The sequence below is a fragment of the Panulirus ornatus genome, chromosome 17, assembly GCF_036320965.1.
Source record: "Panulirus ornatus isolate Po-2019 chromosome 17, ASM3632096v1, whole genome shotgun sequence".
Taxonomy (NCBI): domain Eukaryota; kingdom Metazoa; phylum Arthropoda; class Malacostraca; order Decapoda; family Palinuridae; genus Panulirus; species Panulirus ornatus.
In genome coordinates, this window is record NC_092240.1 from 8,727,501 (window position 1) to 8,748,995 (window position 21,495).

The 21,495-nt window shown below is 41.8% G+C and overlaps 2 protein-coding genes across 6 annotated transcripts in view; one reads left to right on the top strand and one right to left on the bottom strand.

The window, feature by feature from the left end:
- The window catches only part of LOC139754552 (uncharacterized), a 14,993-nt gene extending 8,647 nt beyond the window's left edge, over positions 1–6,346 (bottom strand). The window contains exon 1 of the mRNA XM_071671891.1: positions 6,215–6,346. The gene's annotated coding sequence lies outside the window, so the exon portion shown is untranslated. The remainder of the gene's footprint in view (positions 1–6,214) is intronic.
- Positions 6,347–17,603: 11,257 nt separating this feature from the next.
- LOC139754554 (putative glutathione-specific gamma-glutamylcyclotransferase 2) overlaps positions 17,604–21,495 on the top strand; it is a 52,928-nt gene continuing 49,036 nt past the window's right edge. For all 5 annotated transcript variants that reach the window (XM_071671900.1, XM_071671901.1, XM_071671903.1 and 2 more), the window contains exon 1: positions 17,604–17,834. The gene's annotated coding sequence lies outside the window, so the exon portion shown is untranslated. The remainder of the gene's footprint in view (positions 17,835–21,495) is intronic.

Below are 21,495 nucleotides of genomic sequence, written 5' to 3' on the forward strand. Positions count from 1 at the left end.
TGTATGTGGGTGGGTTGGGCCATCCTTTCGTGTTTCCTTGCGCTACCTCGCTAACGCGGGAGACAGCGACAAAGTATAATGAATATGAATATAAGTATATTATCACTGGGGATAGGGGAGAAAGAATACTTCCCACTTATTCCCTGCGTGTCGTATTAGGCGACTAAAAGGGGAGGGAGCGGGGGGAATAGAGAAGGGGACCAAGTGAGGATATTCCCTCTAAGGCTCAGTACTCTGTTCTCAACGCTACCTCGCTTACGCTTACGCGGGAAATTGCGAATATGTATGGGAAAATAATCATAATAATAATTATGATATTATTATTATTATTATTATTATTATTATTATTATCATTATTATTGCCATTTGGTCCGGAGACTTGTAACAAGTGGTTAGGAGAGAAAATGATTGGACACGGACCTTCATCCTCTTTACCTTTCTGTAAGTCATCGCCTCATTATCTGATGTTCATCAGATATCAAAATTCATAATACCTTTATTCTATTACCCTCTCATCTCCCACAGTAATGACCTCGCATCCATAAATTCCTAATTAGTCATTTTTTTTTTGCCACTTTTATCAGAGTTTCCCCTGGGTGTGATTTTTTTTGTCACTTTTATTAAAGTTTCCCCTGGGAGTGATTTTTTTTGTCACTTTTATCAAAGTTTCCCCTGGGTGTGATTTTTTTTTTTTTTGCCACTTTTATCAAAGTTTCCCCTGGGTGTGATTTGATTGTCTAGCGAAAGAGGGCACAAAAGTTCAACATGCGACACACTAGACTGATGGTTGATACTATGAGGGTCCCTTTTAAGTGTCATTACTGAGCGAGGAACTCTGGGGTCCAGCAATATGCTGACGTCCCCAACTTTAGCGCAACCGGAACTAAACTCTGAAAAAGAGAATACTGTGAGGCGCAGATTTACTCGCCTGGGTCTCTTTAAATGCTTCAGCTCTTGTCTCATCTCTCGTCGTACCTCACACTTCATGAGTACCATATCCATAAGTCTGTGACTCAGTTTTAATGAGGTTCACGCTTCACCGAGTGAGACCAGTTTTAATGTAGTTCAAGCCAGAGACCGAAATTTATTTGCCTTACCTTTTTCACGGTGCTGAAAAACAAATGCGGTTAATAATCGTACTTGCTTACGCCGTACGTCAGTCTTTATTCGGTGTATTCTGTTCTGCCAGTGTACTAAGGTGTACTTCCTGTACCTCTGGTTACTTCCAGTGTAACGATTGCTTGGTGCACGTACCGGAGTTTATCGATAGAAGACGGAGAGGGAAGCTACGGGGGCGATCGCCCCACCACACCCGCTCCTTGAACCTTATGATATGCAGTAGACGTATCGTATTCGGTACTGCTAATTACTTTACTTATGTTTTTTTTCTAAGTATTCTAACCCTTTTAGTCCCTCGAAATGGAAAAAGAAAAGAAAAGTGGGTTTATAAGGATACACGCTTGCGTAGATGCCATACCAAAGTACAAGTAGGCTTTTCGAAAAACAAAACAAAACCACTTCTTTTACCCCTCCCACATGGATTTGTATTAATTAGGCTTTGAGAGAGAGAGAGAGAGAGAGAGAGAGAGAGAGAGAGAGAGAGAGAGAGAGAGAGAGAGAGAGAGAGAGATCCTCCCTCCTCCTCCTCCTCCTCCACCCTCCACATTAATTCATATAAGTTATGAGGAGACAGATGATATACCAATCCGTGTATGAGGAAACACATGATATACTGAGCCTTGTAGGTATACAGTGATACTCGTTTTGAGCAGATATGAATACGTTTGTGATGGAAAAAAAACGGCCATAGGTACTAAACTCTTCCTGTAATCCCGATATAGAATTCTACCCTCTGATCGAACTAACCGCTGTACTGCAGTGGTGTGGACGGCGCTTGTTGAACTGTAACTGAGCAACGGGCGGACACGAATGGCTCAGGTGCACCGCACACACTCCGCCACACCTAACCACAGGGACATGGATGGTGGTCCGCTGTGCTGGAGCGGGGTGATGTTACCTGCTTATCTGCTGTATGAGCCAGCTTCTCGCTACAGGTGTTCACTAACTGTCGCCTCACCTTTTAACATGTTTTACTCTGTAGTTAGTAAGGATTGGAATATAGCCCCCCTTGTTCAGGAAATATCTATTTAAATATCCAGCCTTAGCGAGGTAGAGAGTCGACAAACAAACGAATAGTGACCTCATCTGCACACAACCACTGTACGTGTTGTCCAAGGCATTAAAACGGGAACCTACCATCCACACAGCAAAGCCCCTTTACATTGACTACTTCACATGTTTTGGTTGAGCCCACTGAAACCACTTCGTACCCCCAATACACTTAACTACATCATTCTAATTTGCTAACCCGTGCACGCTTCTCACCCTCCTGAATGTTTAGTAGACTCCGATACCCCTAAAGACTCCTTTACTTCTCTGCCATTCTCTTGTCTGCCCCTGCCCCAGTATCCCTCTACTTCTAAGTCATAGATTATATTATTCTTTCTTCACTCCTTCACTTCCTAAGTCCATATTTTTTCAGCATATCTTGGTCGGACTTTTCAGCCGCATTGAGCTTACTTTTTGCATTTCTCCTTTGCACGATCGACTCGCCTCACACTATATATATATATATATATATATATATATATATATATATATATATATATATATATATATATATATATATATATGCTGCTTAATGCATTCAGGACGTGCTCCCTTTTCCTCGGTGACTCTGCAGCTCCCATAACCACGTACCTGAAACCTTGCCACATATCTCGCTACACCCCATCTTACCTCTATTTGCTTTTACAAGTGATTTGGTATAGCCCACTGAAATCACTTCGTACCCCCAATACACTTAACTACATCGTTCTAATTGCTATCCCGTGCACGCTTCTCACCCTCCTGAATATTTAGTAGCCTCCGATACCCCTAAAGCCTCCTTTACTTCTCTGCTATTCTCTTGTTTGCCCTTGCCACCACCCCCCCCCATATATATATATATATATATATATATATATATATGCTATTTATTTATTTTGCTTTGTCGTTGTCTCCCGCGTTAGCGAGGTAGCGCAAGGAAACAGACGAAAGAATGGCCCAACCCACCCACATACACATGTATAAACATACACGTCAACACACGCACATATACATACCTATTAATTTCAACGTATACATATATACATACACAGACTTATGCATATATACACATGTACATGATTCATACTTGCTGCCTTTATTCATTTCCGTCGCCACCCCGCCACACATGAAATGATGCCCCCTCTCCCCCGCACGCGAGCGAGGTAGCGCTAGGAAAAGACAACAAAGGCCACATTCGTTCACACTCAGTCTCAAGCTGTCATGTGTAATGCACCGAAATCACAGCTTCCTTTCCACATCCAAGCCCCACAAAACTTTCCATGGCTTACCCCAGACGCTTCACATGCCCTGGTTCAATCCATTGACAGAACGTCGACCCTGGTATACCACATCGTTCCAATTCACTCTATTCTTTGCACGCCATTTACCCTCCTGCATGTTCAGGCCCCGATCGCTCAAAATCTTTTTCACTCCATCCTTCCACTTCCATTTTGGTCTCCCACTTCTCGTTCCCTCCACCTCTGACATATATATCCTCTTTGTCAATCTTTCCTGACTCATTCTCTCCATGTGACCAAACCATATCAATACACCCTCTTCTGCTCCCTCAACCACACTCTTTATTACCACACATCTCTCTTACACTTTCATTACTTATTCGATCAAACCACCTCACACCACATATTTTCCTCAAACATCTCATTTCCAACACATCCACCCTCCACCGCACAACCCTATCTATATCCCACACCTCGCAACCATATAACATTGTTGGAACCACTATTCCTTCAAACATACCCATTTTTGCTTTCCGAGATAATGTTCTCGCCTTCCACACATTCTTCAACGCTCCTAGAACTTTCGCCCCCTCCTCCACCCTGTGAACCACTTCCGCTTCCATGGTTCCATCCGCTGCCAAATCCATTCCCAGGTATCTAAAACACTTCACTTCCTCCAGTTTTTCTCCATTCAGACTTACCTCCCAATTGACTCGTCCCTGAAACCTACTGTACTTAATAACCTTGCTCTTATTCACATTTACTCTCAGCTTTCTTCTCTCACACACTTTACCAAACTCAGTTACCAGCTTCTGCAGTTTCTTACCCGAATCTGCCACCAGTGCTGTATCATCAGCGATCAACAACTGAATCACTTCCCAAGCCCTCTCATCCACAACAGACTTCATATTTACCCCTCTTTCCAAAGCTCTTGCATTCACCTCCCTAACAATCCCATCCATAACCAAATTAAACGACCATGGAGACATCAAGCACCCCTGCCGCAAACCTACATTTACGGAGAACCAATCACTTTCCTCTCTTCCTACTCGTACACATGCCTTACATCCTCGATAAAAACTTTTCAGTTTCTAGCAACTTGCCTCCCATACCATATACTCTTAATACTTTCCACAGAGCATCTCTATCAATTCTATCATGTGCCTTCTCCAGATCCATAAATGCTACATACAAATCCATTTGTTTTTCTAAGTATTTCTCACATACATTCTTAAACGCAGACACCTGATCCACACATCCTCTGCCACTTCTGAAACCTCACTGCTCTTCCCCAGTCTGATGCTCTGTACATGCCTTCACCCTCTCAATCAATACCCTCCCATCTAATTTCCCAGGAATACTCAACCAACTTATACCTCTGTAATTTGAACACTCACTTTTATCCTCTTTGACTTTGTACAATGGCACTATGCATGCATTCCGCCAATCCTCCGGCACCTCACCAAGAGCCATACATACATTGAATATCCTCACCAACCAGTCAACAACACTGTCACCCCCCTTTTTTTAATGAATTCCACTGCAATACCATCTAAACCCGCTGCCTTGCCGGCTTTCATCTTCCGCAAAGCTTTCACGACCTCTTCTCTGTTAACCAAATCATTCTCTTGACCCTCTCACTTCGCACACCACCTCGACCAAAACACCCTATATCTGCCACTCTATCATCTAACACATTCAACAAACCTTCAAAATACTAACTCCATCTCCTTCTCACATCACTACTACTTGTTATTACCTCCCCATTGGCCCCCTTCACCGATGTCCCCATTTGTTCTCTTATCTTACGCACTTTATTTACCTCCTTCCAAAACATCTTTTTATTCTCCCTAAGATTTAATGATACTCTCTTACCCCAACTCTCAGTTGCCCTCTTTTTCACCTCTTGCACCTTTCTCTTAACCTCCTGCCTCTTTCTTTTATACATCTCCCAGTCATTTGCACTATTTCCCTGCAAAACTCGACCAAATGCCTCTCCTTTCTCTTTCACTAATAATCTTACTTCTTCATCCCACCTCTCACAACTCTTTCTAATCTGTCCACCTCCCACGCTTCTCATGCCACAAGCATCTTTTTTGCGCAAGCCATAACTGCTTCCCTCAATGCATCCCATTCCTCCCTCACTCCCCTTACATCCTTTGCTCTCACCAGTTTCCATTCTGCACCCAGTCTCTCCTGGTCTATGGTCGCTATTTTCCGCGTGGGCGAGGTAGCGTCCAAAACTGATGACTGAACCTTCGAGAATAAATGATCCTCATTTGGCTTTCTCCTCAGTTCCTTCTATTGTAAAATAATACGGGAGGGGAAGATTTCCAACCCCCACCATCACCTGCTCCGCACCTCTTATTCGCCTTCTTTCTCTCCTACCTCCGGATATATTGCAAGATGGATCGACTTCCTTGCAAACTGCAGCTTGCATAAAACAAAATATTAATGTTCTCGGTGATAATACTTTAGTCATCATTTTCCGGAGCATGATAAAACCCGAGTTATTGCCCCAAGTTACCAAATTGTCTATAAAACCCTGAGTTATTCCGCGAGTTGTCAAGTTGTCTCTCCTTAATAACCTAGCAACACTATTGCCTTACTCTGGTGTCACTGCCGCAGATGAAAATAAACAGATATAGTTTACTGAAGAATCAACGGATTTTTTTATATGCTCCGTTTGGTCATTGTTTACATATTGGTGCGTATAGTTTTCATCGCCTAGTGGTGACGATTCTTTCAGTGCCTTTATTAAACAAGTGTTTGTAAGCTAGCAGGAAATGTGCTCTTATCCATGCCAGGCTGACTGTGCGTTTATATACCTTAAACTGGTGGTGTTGTGGAGTGCGTTCTGTCTCCCACAAGAACGCACAGCGATCGTGGAGATAACTCAAGGAGTGCGTGCGCTATAACTTGCACCCCAGGCAGTGATCGGACAGTGTTGAGGGAGCCCGTACTAGCCTCCGCTTAGCTTGCGGCCTCTGTCACACCGTTACTGGCTGCCACCGGCCGTTGTCTTGCCTACTCAGCAAAACACTGTCTGGCTTAGCCAAAAGTGCGTGTCACTACTGACACGAGAGTTAATCAGGCAAGAAAGTATATTGTTTGTTCTCGACGTCATTGTTTTCAGAGTACAGGACAAATACGGAACTTACTAATCCTCAGACTAGTAAAAGATTAGCGCGAACAGACCATATATATATCCCAGCCTGAGCCAGGTTACCCATTTTATCGACCAACCTCAGGGGTGGGTGAACAACTGGGTCGACCATAGACCGACTGCCGTAACTAGGATTAGAACTCATGCGCTCGACCGTGAGCGGCCCGTGAATGCGTCAGGTCAGGTACACTAACCACTACAGTACGGAAGAGAACGATTTAGTTAGTATGGGGGCAGCAGTAAACCCATAAAAGTATTACTGGCGAATGACCAGTAGGCAAGCACGAAATAGAATGGAAACAAATCATTACAAAACCATGTTCACATTTCCTTGGGATGTGTAGCATGTCATCTGGTTTGGACACAGAGTGAATGATTGAGGAGAGGTTGACAAAAGAGGATATATAATATATATATATATATATATATATATATATTATATTATATATATATATTTATATATTATATATATATCAGTGGATTGAATCAAGGCATGTGAAGCGTCTGGGGTAAACCATGGAAAGCTGTGTAGGTATGTATATTTGCGTGTGTGGACGTATGTATATACATGTATATGGGGGTGGGTTGGGCCATTTCTTTCGTCTGTTTCCTTGCGCTACCTCGCAAACGCGGGAGACAGCGACAAAGCAAAAAAAAAAAAAAAAAAAAAAAAAAAATATATATATATATATATAATATATATATATATATATATATATATATATATATATATATATATATATATATATACACACACACACCAGAAGTGGAGAGAACAAGAAGAAGGAGGGGAGACGAAATTGGAGATAGAAGGATAGAGTGGTAAAGATTTTGAGTGATCGGGGCCTGAATGTACAGGATGGTGATAGGGCGTGCACAAGACTGAGTTAATTGGAACGATGTGGAATACAGGGTCGAAGTGCTCTCGGTGGGTTGAACCAAGGCATTTGAAGCTCCCGGAGGACACCACGGAAAGTCTCTGTGGGGCTTAATTGTGAATAAGAGGCTGCTGTAGTGGTGCATTTCACATGAAAAGAATAGAATAGATATAAACGAATGTGGTCTTTCTTTGTCTGTACCTGCCGCTACCTCGCTAACACGGATATATATATATATATATATATAATATATATATATATATATATAATATATATATTATATATATATATATATATATATGCTGCTTAATGCATTCAGGACGTGCTCCCTTTTCCATCGATGACTCTGCAGCTTCCATAACCACGTACCTGAAACCTTGCCACATATCTCGCTACACCCCCATCTTACCTCTATTTGCTTTTACAAGTGATTTGGTATAGCCCACTGAAATCACTTCGTACCCCCAATACACTTAATTACATCGTTCTAATTGCTATCCCGTGCACGCTTCTCACCCTCCTGAATATTTAGTAGCCTCCGATACCCCTAAAGCCTCCTTTACTTCTCTGCTATTCTCTTGTTTGCCCTTGCCACCACCCCCCCCCCATATATATATATATATATATATATATATATATATGCTATTTATTTATTTTGCTTTGTCGTTGTCTCCCGCGTTAGCGAGGTAGCGCAAGGAAACAGACGAAAGAATGGCCCAACCCACCCACATACACATGTATAAACATACACGTCAACACACGCACATATACATACCTATTAATTTCAACGTATACATATATATACATACACAGACTTATGCATATATACACATGTACATGATTCATACTTGCTGCCTTTATTCATTTCCGTCGCCACCCCGCCACACATGAAATGATGCCCCCTCTCCCCCGCACGCGAGCGAGGTAGCGCTAGGAAAAGACAACAAAGGCCACATTCGTTCACACTCAGTCTCAAGCTGTCATGTGTAATGCACCGAAATCACAGCTTCCTTTCCACATCCAAGCCCCACAAAACTTTCCATGGCTTACCCCAGACGCTTCACATGCCCTGGTTCAATCCATTGACAGAACGTCGACCCTGGTATACCACATCGTTCCAATTCACTCTATTCTTTGCACGCCATTCACCCTCCTGCATGTTCAGGCCCCGATCGCTCAAAATCTTTTTCACTCCATCCTTCCACTTCCATTTTGGTCTCCCACTTCTCGTTCCCTCCACCTCTGACATATATATCCTCTTTGTCAATCTTTCCTGACTCATTCTCTCCATGTGACCAAACCATATCAATACACCCTCTTCTGCTCCCTCAACCACACTCTTTATTACCACACATCTCTCTTACACTTTCATTACTTATTCGATCAAACCACCTCACACCACATATTTTCCTCAAACATCTCATTTCCAACACATCCACCCTCCACCGCACAACCCTATCTATATCCCACACCTCGCAACCATATAACATTGTTGGAACCACTATTCCTTCAAACATACCCATTTTTGCTTTCCGAGATAATGTTCTCGCCTTCCACACATTCTTCAACGCTCCTAGAACTTTCGCCCCCTCCTCCACCCTGTGAACCACTTCCGCTTCCATGGTTCCATCCGCTGCCAAATCCACTCCCAGGTATCTAAAACACTTCACTTCCTCCAGTTTTTCTCCATTCAGACTTACCTCCCAATTGACTCGTCCCTGAAACCTACTGTACTTAATAACCTTGCTCTTATTCACATTTACTCTCAGCTTTCTTCTTTCACACACTTTACCAAACTCAGTTACCAGCTTCTGCAGTTTCTTACCCGAATCTGCCACCAGTGCTGTATCATCAGCGATCAACAACTGAATCACTTCCCAAGCCCTCTCATCCACAACAGACTGCATATTTACCCCTCTTTCCAAAACTCTTGCATTCACCTCCCTAACAATCCCATCCATAACCAAATTAAACGACCATGGAGACATCAAGCACCCCTGCCGCAAACCTACATTTACGGAGAACCAATCACTTTCCTCTCTTCCTACTCGTACACATGCCTTACATCCTCGATAAAAACTTTTCAGTTTCTAGCAACTTGCCTCCCATACCATATACTCTTAATACTTTCCACAGAGCATCTCTATCAATTCTATCATGTGCCTTCTCCAGATCCATAAATGCTACATACAGATCCATTTGTTTTTCTAAGTATTTCTCACATACATTCTTAAACGCAGACACCTGATCCACACATCCTCTGCCACTTCTGAAACCTCACTGCTCTTCCCCAGTCTGATGCTCTGTACATGCCTTCACCCTCTCAATCAATACCCTCCCATCTAATTTCCCAGGAATACTCAACCAACTTATACCTCTGTAATTTGAACACTCACTTTTATCCTCTTTGACTTTGTACAATGGCACTATGCATGCATTCCGCCAATCCTCCGGCACCTCACCAAGAGCCATACATACATTGAATATCCTCACCAACCAGTCAACAACACTGTCACCCCCCTTTTTTAATGAATTCCACTGCAATACCATCCTAAACCCGCTGCCTTGCCGGCTTTCATCTTCCGCAAAGCTTTCACGACCTCTTCTCTGTTAACCAAATCATTCTCTTGACCCCTCTCACTTCGCACACCACCTCGACCAAAACACCCTATATCTACCACTCTATCATCTAACACATTCAACAAACCTTCAAAATACTAACTCCATCTCCTTCTCACATCACTACTACTTGTTATTACCTCCCCATTGGCCCCCTTCACCGATGTCCCCATTTGTTCTCTTATCTTACGCACTTTATTTACCTCCTTCCAAAACATCTTTTTATTCTCCCTAAGATTTAATGATACTCTCTTACCCCAACTCTCAGTTGCCCTCTTTTTCACCTCTTGCACCTTTCTCTTAACCTCCTGCCTCTTTCTTTTATACATCTCCCAGTCATTTGCACTATTTCCCTGCAAAACTCGACCAAATGCCTCTCCTTTCTCTTTCACTAATAATCTTACTTCTTCATCCCACCTCTCACAACCCTTTCTAATCTGTCCACCTCCCACGCTTCTCATGCCACAAGCATCTTTTTTGCGCAAGCCATAACTGCTTCCCTCAATGCATCCCATTCCTCCCTCACTTCCCTTACATCCTTTGCTCTCACCAGTTTCCATTCTGCACCCAGTCTCTCCTGGTCTATGGTCGCTATTTTCCGCGTGGGCGAGGTAGCGTCCAAAACTGATGACTGAACCTTCGAGAATAAATGATCCTCATTTGGCTTTCTCCTCAGTTCCTTCTATTGTAAAATAATACGGGAGGGGAAGATTTCCAACCCCCACCATCACCTGCTCCGCACCTCTTATTCGCCTTCTTTCTCTCCTACTCCGGATATATTGCAAGATGGATCGACTTCCTTGCAAACTGCAGCTTGCATAAAACAAAATATTAATGTTCTCGGTGATAATACTTTAGTCATCATTTTCCGGAGCATGATTAAAACCCGAGTTATTGCCCAAGTTACCAAATTGTCTATAAAACCCTGAGTTATTCCGCGAGTTGTCAAGTTGTCTCTCCTTAATAACCTAGCAACACTATTGCCTTACTCTGGTGTCACTGCCGCAGATGAAAATAAACAGATATAGTTTACTGAAGAATCAACGGATTTTTTATATGCTCCGTTTGGTCATTGTTTACATATTGGTGCGTATAGTTTTCATCGCCTAGTGGTGACGATTCTTTCAGTGCCTTTATTAAACAAGTGTTTGTAAGCTAGCAGGAAATGTGCTCTTATCCATGCCAGGCTGACTGTGCGTTTATATACCTTAAACTGGTGGTGTTGTGGAGTGCGTTCTGTCTCCCACAAGAACGCACAGCGATCGTGGAGATAACTCAAGGAGTGCGTGCGCTATAACTTGCACCCCAGGCAGTGATCGGACAGTGTTGAGGGAGCTCGTACTAGCCTCCGCTTAGCTTGCGGCCTCTGTCACACCGTTACTGGCTGCCACCGGCCGTTGTCTTGCCTACTCAGCAAAACACTGTCTGGCTTAGCCAAAAGTGCGTGTCACTACTGACACGAGAGTTAATCAGCAAGAAAGTATATTGTTTGTTCTCGACGTCATTGTTTTCAGAGTACAGGACAAATACGGAACTTACTAATCCTCAGACTAGTAAAAGATTAGCGCGAACAGACCATATATATATCCCAGCCTGAGCCAGGTTACCCATTTTATCGACCAACCTCCAGGGGTGGGTGAACAACTGGGTCGACCATAGACCGACTGCCGTAACTAGGATTAGAACTCATGCGCTCGACCGTGAGCGGCCCGTGAATGCGTCAGGTCAGGTACACTAACCACTACAGTACGGAAGAGAACGATTTAGTTAGTATGGGGGCAGCAGTAAACCCATAAAAGTATTACTGGCGAATGACCAGTAGGCAAGCACGAAATAGAATGGAAACAAATCATTACAAAACCATGTTCACATTTCCTTGGGATGTGTAGCATGTCATCTGGTTTGGACACAGAGTGAATGATTGAGGAGAGGTTGACAAAAGAGGATATATATATATATATATATATATATATATATATATATATATATATATATATATATTTATATATATATATATCAGTGGATTGAATCAAGGCATGTGAAGCGTCTGGGGTAAACCATGGAAAGCTGTGTAGGTATGTATATTTGCGTGTGTGGACGTATGTATATACATGTATATGGGGGTGGGTTGGGCCATTTCTTTCGTCTGTTTCCTTGCGCTACCTCGCAAACGCGGGAGACAGCGACAAAGCAAAAAAAAAAAAAAAAAAAAAAAAAAAATATATATATATATATATATATATATATATATATATATATATATATATATATATATATATATATATATATATACACACACACACCAGAAGTGGAGAGAACAAGAAGAAGGAGGGGAGACGAAATTGGAGATAGAAGGATAGAGTGGTAAAGATTTTGAGTGATCGGGGCCTGAATGTACAGGATGGTGATAGGCGTGCACAAGACTGAGTTAATTGGAACGATGTGGAATACAGGGGTCGAAGTGCTCTCGGTGGGTTGAACCAAGGCATTTGAAGCTCCCGGAGGACACCACGGAAAGTCTCTGTGGGGCTTAATTGTGAATAAGAGGCTGCTGTAGTGGTGCATTTCACATGAAAAGAATAGAATAGATATAAACGAATGTGGTCTTTCTTTGTCTGTACCTGCCGCTACCTCGCTAACACGGATATATATATATATATATATATATATATATATATATATATATATATATATATATATATATATATTTATTTATTTATTATACTTTGTCGCTGTCTCCCGCGTTTGCGAGGTAGCGCAAGGAAACAGACGAAAGAAATGGCCCAACCCACCCCCATACACATGTATATACACACGTCCACACACGCAAATATACATACCTACACAGCTTTCCTTGGTTTACCCCAGACGCTTCACATGCCTTGATTCAATCCACTGACAGCACGTCAACCCCGGTATACCACATCGCTCCAATTCACTCTATTCCTTGCCCTCCTTTCACCCTCCTGCATGTTCAGGCCCCGATCACACAAAATCTTTTTCACTCCATCTTTCCACCTCCAATTTGGTCTCCCTCTTCTCCTCGTTCCCTCCACCTCCGACACATATATCCTCTTGGTCAATCTTTCCTCACTCATTCTCTCCATGTGCCCAAACCACTTCAAAACACCCTCTTCTGCTCTCTCAACCACGCTCTTTTTATTTCCACACATCTCTCTTACCCTTACGTTACTCACTCGATCAAACCACCTCACACCTCACATTGTCCTCAAACATCTCATTTCCAGCACATCCATCCTCCTGCGCACAACTCTGTCCATAGCCCACGCCTCGCAACCATACAACATTGTTGGAACCACTATTCCTTCAAACATACCCATTTTTGCTTTCCGAGATAATGTTCTCGACTTCCACACATTCTTCAAGGCCCCCAGAATTTTCGCCCCCTCCCCCACCCTATGATCCACTTCCGCTTCCATGGTTCCATCCGCTGCCAGATCCACTCCCAGATATCTAAAACACTTCACTTCCTCCAGTTTTTCTCCATTCAAACTCACCTCCCAATTGACTTGACCCTCAACCTTACTGTACCTAATAACCTTGCTCTTATTCACATTTACTCTTAACGTTCTTCTTCCACACACTTTACCAAACTCAGTCACCAGCTTCTGCAGTTTCTCACATGAATCAGCCACCAGCGCTATATCATCAGCGAACAACAACTGACTCACTTCCCAAATATATATATATATATATACATATATATGTATATATATATATATATATATATATATACATACATATATATATATATATATTTATATTTCCCGTTCTTGATTGCCGTTTACCGCGTTAGGCAGATAGTGCCAGGAACAGATGAAAAAAGGCCACATTCAAATCCATTCTCTACCTGTCGTGTGTAAGGTACCGAAACCATAGCTCCCTATCCACAATCAAGCCCCACAGACCTCTCCATGGTTTACACCGGCCGCTTCACAAGCACTTGTTCAGTCCACTGACAGCACGGCGACCTCAGAGACTGAGTGTGAACGAATGTGGCCTTTGTTGTCTTTTCCTAGCGCGACCTCGCGCGCTTGCGGGGGGAGGGGGTTGTCATTTCATGTGTGGCGAGGTAGCGACGAGAATGAATTAAGGCAGTAAATATGAATTATGTATGTGTGTATATATGTATATGTCTGTGTATGTATATACATGTATACGTTGAAATGTATAGGTATATATATATATATATATATATATATATATATATATATATATATATATATATATATATATATATATATATATATATGTGCGTGTGTGGACGTGTATGTATATACATGTGTATGTGGTGGGTTTGGCCATTCTTTCGTCTGTTTCCTTGCGTTACCTCGCTAACGCGGGAAACGGCGACAGAGTATAATATATATATATATATATATATATATATATATATATATATATATATATATATATATATTTTTTTTTATACTTTGTCGCTGTCTCCCGCGTTTGCGAGGTAGCGCAAGGAAACAGACGAAAGAAGTGGCCCAACCCCCCCCCCCATACACATGTATATACATACGTCCACACACGCAAATATACATACCTACACAGCTTTCCATGGTTTACCCCAGACGCTTCACATGCCTTGATTCAATCCACTGACAGCACGTCAACCCCGGTATACCACATCGCTCCAAATCACTCTATTCCTTGCCCTCCTTTCACCCTCCTGCATGTTCAGGCCCCGATCACACAAAATCTTTTTCACTCCATCTTTCCACCTCCAATTTGGTCTCCCTCTTCTCCTCGTTCCCTCCACCTCCGACACATATATCCTCTTGGTCAATCTTTCCTCACTCATTCTCTCCATGTGCCCAAACCACTTCAAAACACCCTCTTCTGCTCTCTCAACCACGCTCTTTTTATTTCCACACATCTCTCTTACCCTTACGTTACTCACTCGATCAAACCACCTCACACCACACATTGTCCTCAAACATCTCATTTCCAGCACATCCATCCTCCTGCGCACAACTCTATCCATAGCCCACGCCTCGCAACCATACAACATTGTTGGAACCACTATTCCTTCAAACATACCCATTTTTGCTTTCCGAGATAATGTTCTCGACTTCCACACATTCTTCAAGGCCCCCAGAATTTTCGCCACCCTATGATCCATATATATATATATATGAAGTTGCAATTCAGTAGTTCAGATAATCTCATCCAACATGTAATTTTTGTATACATGCATCACTACATTTTTCACGGAGAATCTGCCTTATCAGGTGCAAACAATTCATAAAGTTTTTAAAATCCCAACACCACCACAAAAATCCTTTCTTTTGCCATTCTCGATTTTACATTGGCCTGACCGTTAAAAGGAAAGTAGGGGGTGGGGGGGGCATTGGTTAATGTATGTATGTATTTGGAGAGGGGGTTGGGTTGGCCTGGGTAACGAGATGTGTTCAACACTATTTCTTATGTTATCGTTTCTTGATATTTCTTTCATAATGATTCGACTGATAATAGGGTGGGGTTTATAGTAACCTGGAGACAAATTGAAGTTCCTAGTATTAGCAATTAAGTCATGCAAGGACATTACTGGTAGCATAATCAGATGAGGGGTACATAGTGATTGAATTGCGATTTCACCTTATAACTTTCATCACGAACTAGCGTAATCATGTCAATATATATATATATATATATATATATATATATATATATATATATATATATATATATATATATATATATATTTCATCCCTGGGGATAGGGGAGAAAGAATACTTCCCACGTATTCCCTGCGTGTCGTAGAAGGCGACTAAAAGGGGAGGGAGCGGATGGCTGGAAATCCTCCCCTCTCGTTTTTTTTTTAATTTTCCAAAAGAAGGAACAGAGAAGGGGGCCAGGTGAGGATTTTCCCTCTAAGGCCCAGTCCTCTGTTCTTAACGCTACCTCGCAAATGCGGGAAATGGCGAATCGTATGAAAAAAAAAAAAAAAAAAAAATATATATATATATATATATATATATATATATATATATATATATATATATATATATATATATATATGTGTGTGTGTGTGTGTGTGTGTGTGTGTGTGTGTGTGTGTGTGTTACACATTCGTATATGTTCACTTTTTAAGCGTATCTATCGAAAATACACAAAATGTTTACACCGCGAGTTTTGAAGGACTCTGAACAGAGCTGTGTTGGAAACCCTGTAGTCAACACAGTATAGCGGAAGGTTTCTGTAACCTAGACGCCAGGGTTGCTATAACGGAAGTTCTCTCTGTGGTCTCTACGCCAGCGGTGTCAATATAAGGATAATAAAAGGTCCTACTATGGCCCTAACGGTTGGGTTGCCAACGTAGCATCATGGAAGTTACTACTGTAAGCCCTAAAGTCAGGGTTCCTAACGTAGCATCATGGAGGCTCCTCTCAACACTGTTGACAAACCAAACTATTAGAGATACAGGACGACCTGCTGGCAACCCTGACCATCGTCGTTACAGCATTATCTACCATGACGCTGTATTGGCAGTACTGATAGTTGCAAGTGCGGCACGACTTATCATAACGCTACATTGGCAACCCTGATTATTAGAGATACAGTACGACCTATTATTACGCTGTGTTGGCAACTCTGAATATTGCAGATGCGGTACGTCTTTCCATAACGCTGTGTTGGTAACTCTGAATATCACAGATGTGATACGTCTTTCCGTGACGCTGCATTGGTATCCCTGACTATGGGAGATACTAAGTTACTTTCGATGACGCTGTATTGGCAACATTGATAATCGCATGTATTACATGGCTTTCCATGAAGGTGTGTTGGCAACCCAAACTATCAGTGATACAGCACGACCTTCCATTATGCTGTGCGAAGATGGATAACATCCACGTGACCATGTTGGAACCTAAAGATTAATTCTCTCTATAACAAGATTGCCTTTTTTTTTTTGCAACGCTTACGAAATTCACTGTTCTTGTATTACATGTAAATAATCACATTTCGATGTTGCATGTGTAATGTGGCAAGAAATTACGCAATAGGAATTTGATGAGCTTAAGATTAATATTTGCGCTTATCTATGAACGTGGAACTACAGTTTTACCAGGAAATGATATGATAAAGTTAACATAAATATCCCATATCAGATTTACTCTCAAAGATCAAAGGCTCTTTCTGATTGAAGTCATCCAGGATATATTGAGCTGAAACGTCTATAGTTAATAGTTGTTCCTCCTCACCAATACTCTCAGCTTCAGTTCGTGTTTTAAGAATTTCTCAATTATACCAGCACGAAGTTGAAGAATTAAGATAAAAGAAAGATAGTTTCTGGCCTCACTGACTTATGAGTCGAGTTGAGGCAATACTCTTTTTGAGTTACGGTTTGACATGATGGCTTATCAATCCGGTATTGATATTTGAAAGAGAGAAAAAAAACACCGTTACGTTATTAGTAGACAGCCTCAAAAGACAAACATGTCATATTTTTTTATTTACCTCCTACCCCCGTAAAGTATTTCTGTATTTGAAAAGATGTATGTTTACAATCAAGGGGGGGGGGGGGTGAAGATGGATGGATGAAGGCGAGTGCGTAAGAAGGATTATTATGGTCGTTCTCACATCGCACATTATAAACAAAGATTACTAAATGTAAGGTCTTGGTCCCGATGCAACCAGGCACCCACTGTGGCCAAGGGGCAGTTAGTAACTACGAGAACCACAAGGGTCAAGCAATTTAATTGACATTGGAATCACGTGATCATCCTGCGGTATTGAAATAGACGAGTTGCTCAGGTATGATCACAGATTGAAATTATAGATTGTCATTTTCTTTATCAGTTCTAAGTTGAGGGTTGACAACGTAAGAGCTATCCTCTATCAGGAAGGCTTCTTTTTGGTGGTTATTTTGCCGATATGTCGGATTGCTTTATACCGATGTTTATTCTCTTCTTACGCTACTTAATTCCTTCGTTGATTGACATATTAATGGGAAATAGGGGTTTTGCAAAAAAAAAAAAAAAAGTTACAAATACCATCATTAATTCAGATGAGCGAAAAGATTAATTTTCATTTCATTAAGTCCAGATGGTGTCATCAGAGGCTTCTTACCTGCGTCGTTTGAAGTACAGGGAAATTGTTAGCCTCAGACATTTAATTGAATCGACCATACCTGACCCAGCTGGAGGGGTTGGGGGGGTGGCTTGCCGGGATGCCTCCCAACCCGATCCTACTTCAGCATAACCCAGAAGTTGATATAGTTCGATAATGCTGAACAAGAATCGTAATAAATCCTGTAATAGCAGATTATCATAATACCATATGACACCTGTTTTGTCATATTTGTTCATCAAAATTTTTTCCTCAGGTAATCGCAGTTTAGAAAGGTAAAGTGGGGAAGGATAGACTAATGCTTTCTAAGACAGATAGAGTGAATTGGAACAATGTGGTATACTGGGGTCGACTTGCTGTTAGTGGAATGAACCAGGGCATGTGGTGTGTCCAGGATAAACCATGGACAGGTCTGTGGGGCTTGGATGTGTATGGGGAGTTGTGGTTTTGATGCAGTACTTGTGACAGCTACAGAATGGATGCAAGTGGATGTGACCTTTCTTCGTCTGTTCCTGGGGCTACTTCGCTAGTACAGGAAACGGTGATCAAGCATGGGGGAGGGAGTGTTACAATAGGACAGTGTAAAGATAGATTTAAAGAGTGTACTATTATGAGACATGAATATCTATATTGGGAATTGTCGTTGAATAATGTGGTGATATTTGTAGTTTAATAGGCGTCAACGTTGTTCCTGTTATTCAGTAGTAGTACAAATGGGTGGCAGGAAGCCAGCAACCAGGGAAGTATTACTGCATGGGATTTGGGAGGGATAGTGGTAGCAACACAGAGAGCGAGCGCTGCAGCATTTGTCCGTGCAATAAAACCATGTCTTGTTATCCAGTTGGGTTGCATTTCACGTCTTTATTTTTTTTCCTTGCTTTGCAAATTGTGCAATTTATGGCGGTATAACCAATACAGAACCCTCTCCGACTCTAAGCAGTGCCACCAGTTGAGCGGGATTTTTGTGGATCTTAGTGCCCACATGACCACCACGTGTGACTGGGATCTGTCCCACTTCCATAGCTACAGCTCCTCAACCTGGCTCTTTTCTATTCATTTCTGCTTAATTTACAAGCTTACCCCTGTTGAATATCTGATCACTTCCTCCACACGTTTTGCTTATTGTAATTCAACTGACCACGGCTGCTTCTCTGCATTATTAGATTCCAACTAGAATCTGTCATCATTTCCTCTCCAAGGTAGAGTTTGTACCTAGTGTCGTACTAAAACACCTATGACTCACCTCTTGGATCTTGAGTTTCTTAACTTTGATGCCATCAAGCTCAACATTTCTCTGTCAACTATTACCTTGCTTTTGTGTTTCATTTATTTCCTTACCATCTATGTACAACTCTTGGATTACTTGACCACTTGCTACAAAGCTCTCATCCACACACAAGATCCTGTATGCAGATGATTGTGAGCTTAATCAGTTGAGCTGGGCAATGATGTTAACCTGGTCATGGTAGCTGATTAGTTTAAGGGAGGCTCATGCCTCCTCATTGGAAATCTTTGGGGATGAAAGAATCCTGGCCTATATATCCTGGATTATATATCCCATGCTAACAAGACACACCTTGGAGAGAAGTGTTTTTTCAATTTTCACCACCTACACTTCTATTTCATATATTCACTTATCATGCTTTTTCGCTGTCTCCCGCATTAGTGAGGTAGTTCAAGGAAACAGACGAAAGAATGACCCAATCCACCCTCATACACATTTATATACATACACGTCCACACATGCACATATACATAACTATACATTTCAATGTATACATATATATACATACATAGACATATACATATGTATATATACACAGACATATACATATATACACTGTACATAATTCATATTTGCTTCCTTTATTCATTCCCGTTGCCACCCATTCACACATGAAATGACAACCCCCTCCCCCCGCATGCACGCGAGGTAGCGCTAGAAAAAGACATCAAAGGCCACATTTGTTTACACTCAATCTCTAGCTGTCATGTATAATGCGCCGAAACCACAGCCCCCATTCCACATCCAGGCCCCACAAAGTTTTCCATGGTTTACCCCAGACGCTTCACATGCCATGGTTCAATCCATTGACAGCATGTCGACCTCGGTATACCACATCATTCCAATTCACTCTTTTCCTCGCACACCATTTACCCTCCTGCATGTTCAGGCCCCAATCGCTCAAAATCTTTTTCACCCCATCCTTCCACCTCCAATTTGGTCTCTCACTTCTCATTCCCTCCACCTCTGACACATATATCCTCTTTGTCAATCTTTCCTCACTCATTCTCTCCATGTGACCAAACCATTTCAAAACACCGTCTTCTGCTTTCTCAACCACAACCTTTTTATTACCACACATCTCTCTTACCCTTTCATTACTTACTCGATCAAACCACCTCACACCACATATTGTCCTCAAACATCTCATTTCCAACACATCCGCCCTCCTTCGCACAACCCTATCTATAGCCCATGCCTCGCAACCATATAACATTGATGGAACCACTATTTCTTCAAACATACCCATTTTTGCTTTCTATAGTCATCCTTTACATCCAGTCAAGACAGAAAATTGTCTTGGATGTTCATCCAAGATGAATTAAGCTTTTTTCAGCAAGGAGCATTTCCAGTTGGATCAAGAAACTGGGACAACTTTCACAATCGGGGATGTCTGCTGAGATTCATGATGTAAGGAAATTGGCATCTAAGCAGATTGTTTTAAGGAACTTCCTGTTGGATGAGATTATCGAGAGGAGTCTTTGACTTTAGAAAATGCATTTGTTTGGTAATATCTCTGGATCTGGCTGACCTTTGCAAAGCTTTGGATATTCTGCCTTCAGGAGTGGATGGTTCACAATGGGAGCCATATCATCACATAGGATAAGCTTTTCTCTACTTCTGTCTGTAAGTTTTCTTAAAGTCCCTTTTCTTTCATGTGTTTGTGCTCCTAGATTTTCACAGGGCTAAGTCTGCAGAGATATATAGGTTTTAAAGAATGAAAAACTATTTCTCTGCAGTAGGTAAAACCATGTGAGCATTCATACATTTTCCAAACTCATCTTTCCATTTATCCTTTTCAAAAAATCATTTGTTGATTACTGATAGTGCTAGTCCTGATGCACAGCTGCTAGTGTTCAGTGAATGGTCAGAGGGGCTGACTGTTAAACACTATGTAACATGGTGTTGTGACATCAGGGGCCTGTGCAGGTTGGTATATGGTTGTTAAGGCCCTGTGAAATGAGCATATGACAGCCTAATATGTTTTATGTTGCTTGAATGGATGTACCCAATATGGGAGAAAATGGTGTTTTTATCCCCCATCCAAGTAAGTTCTCTGCC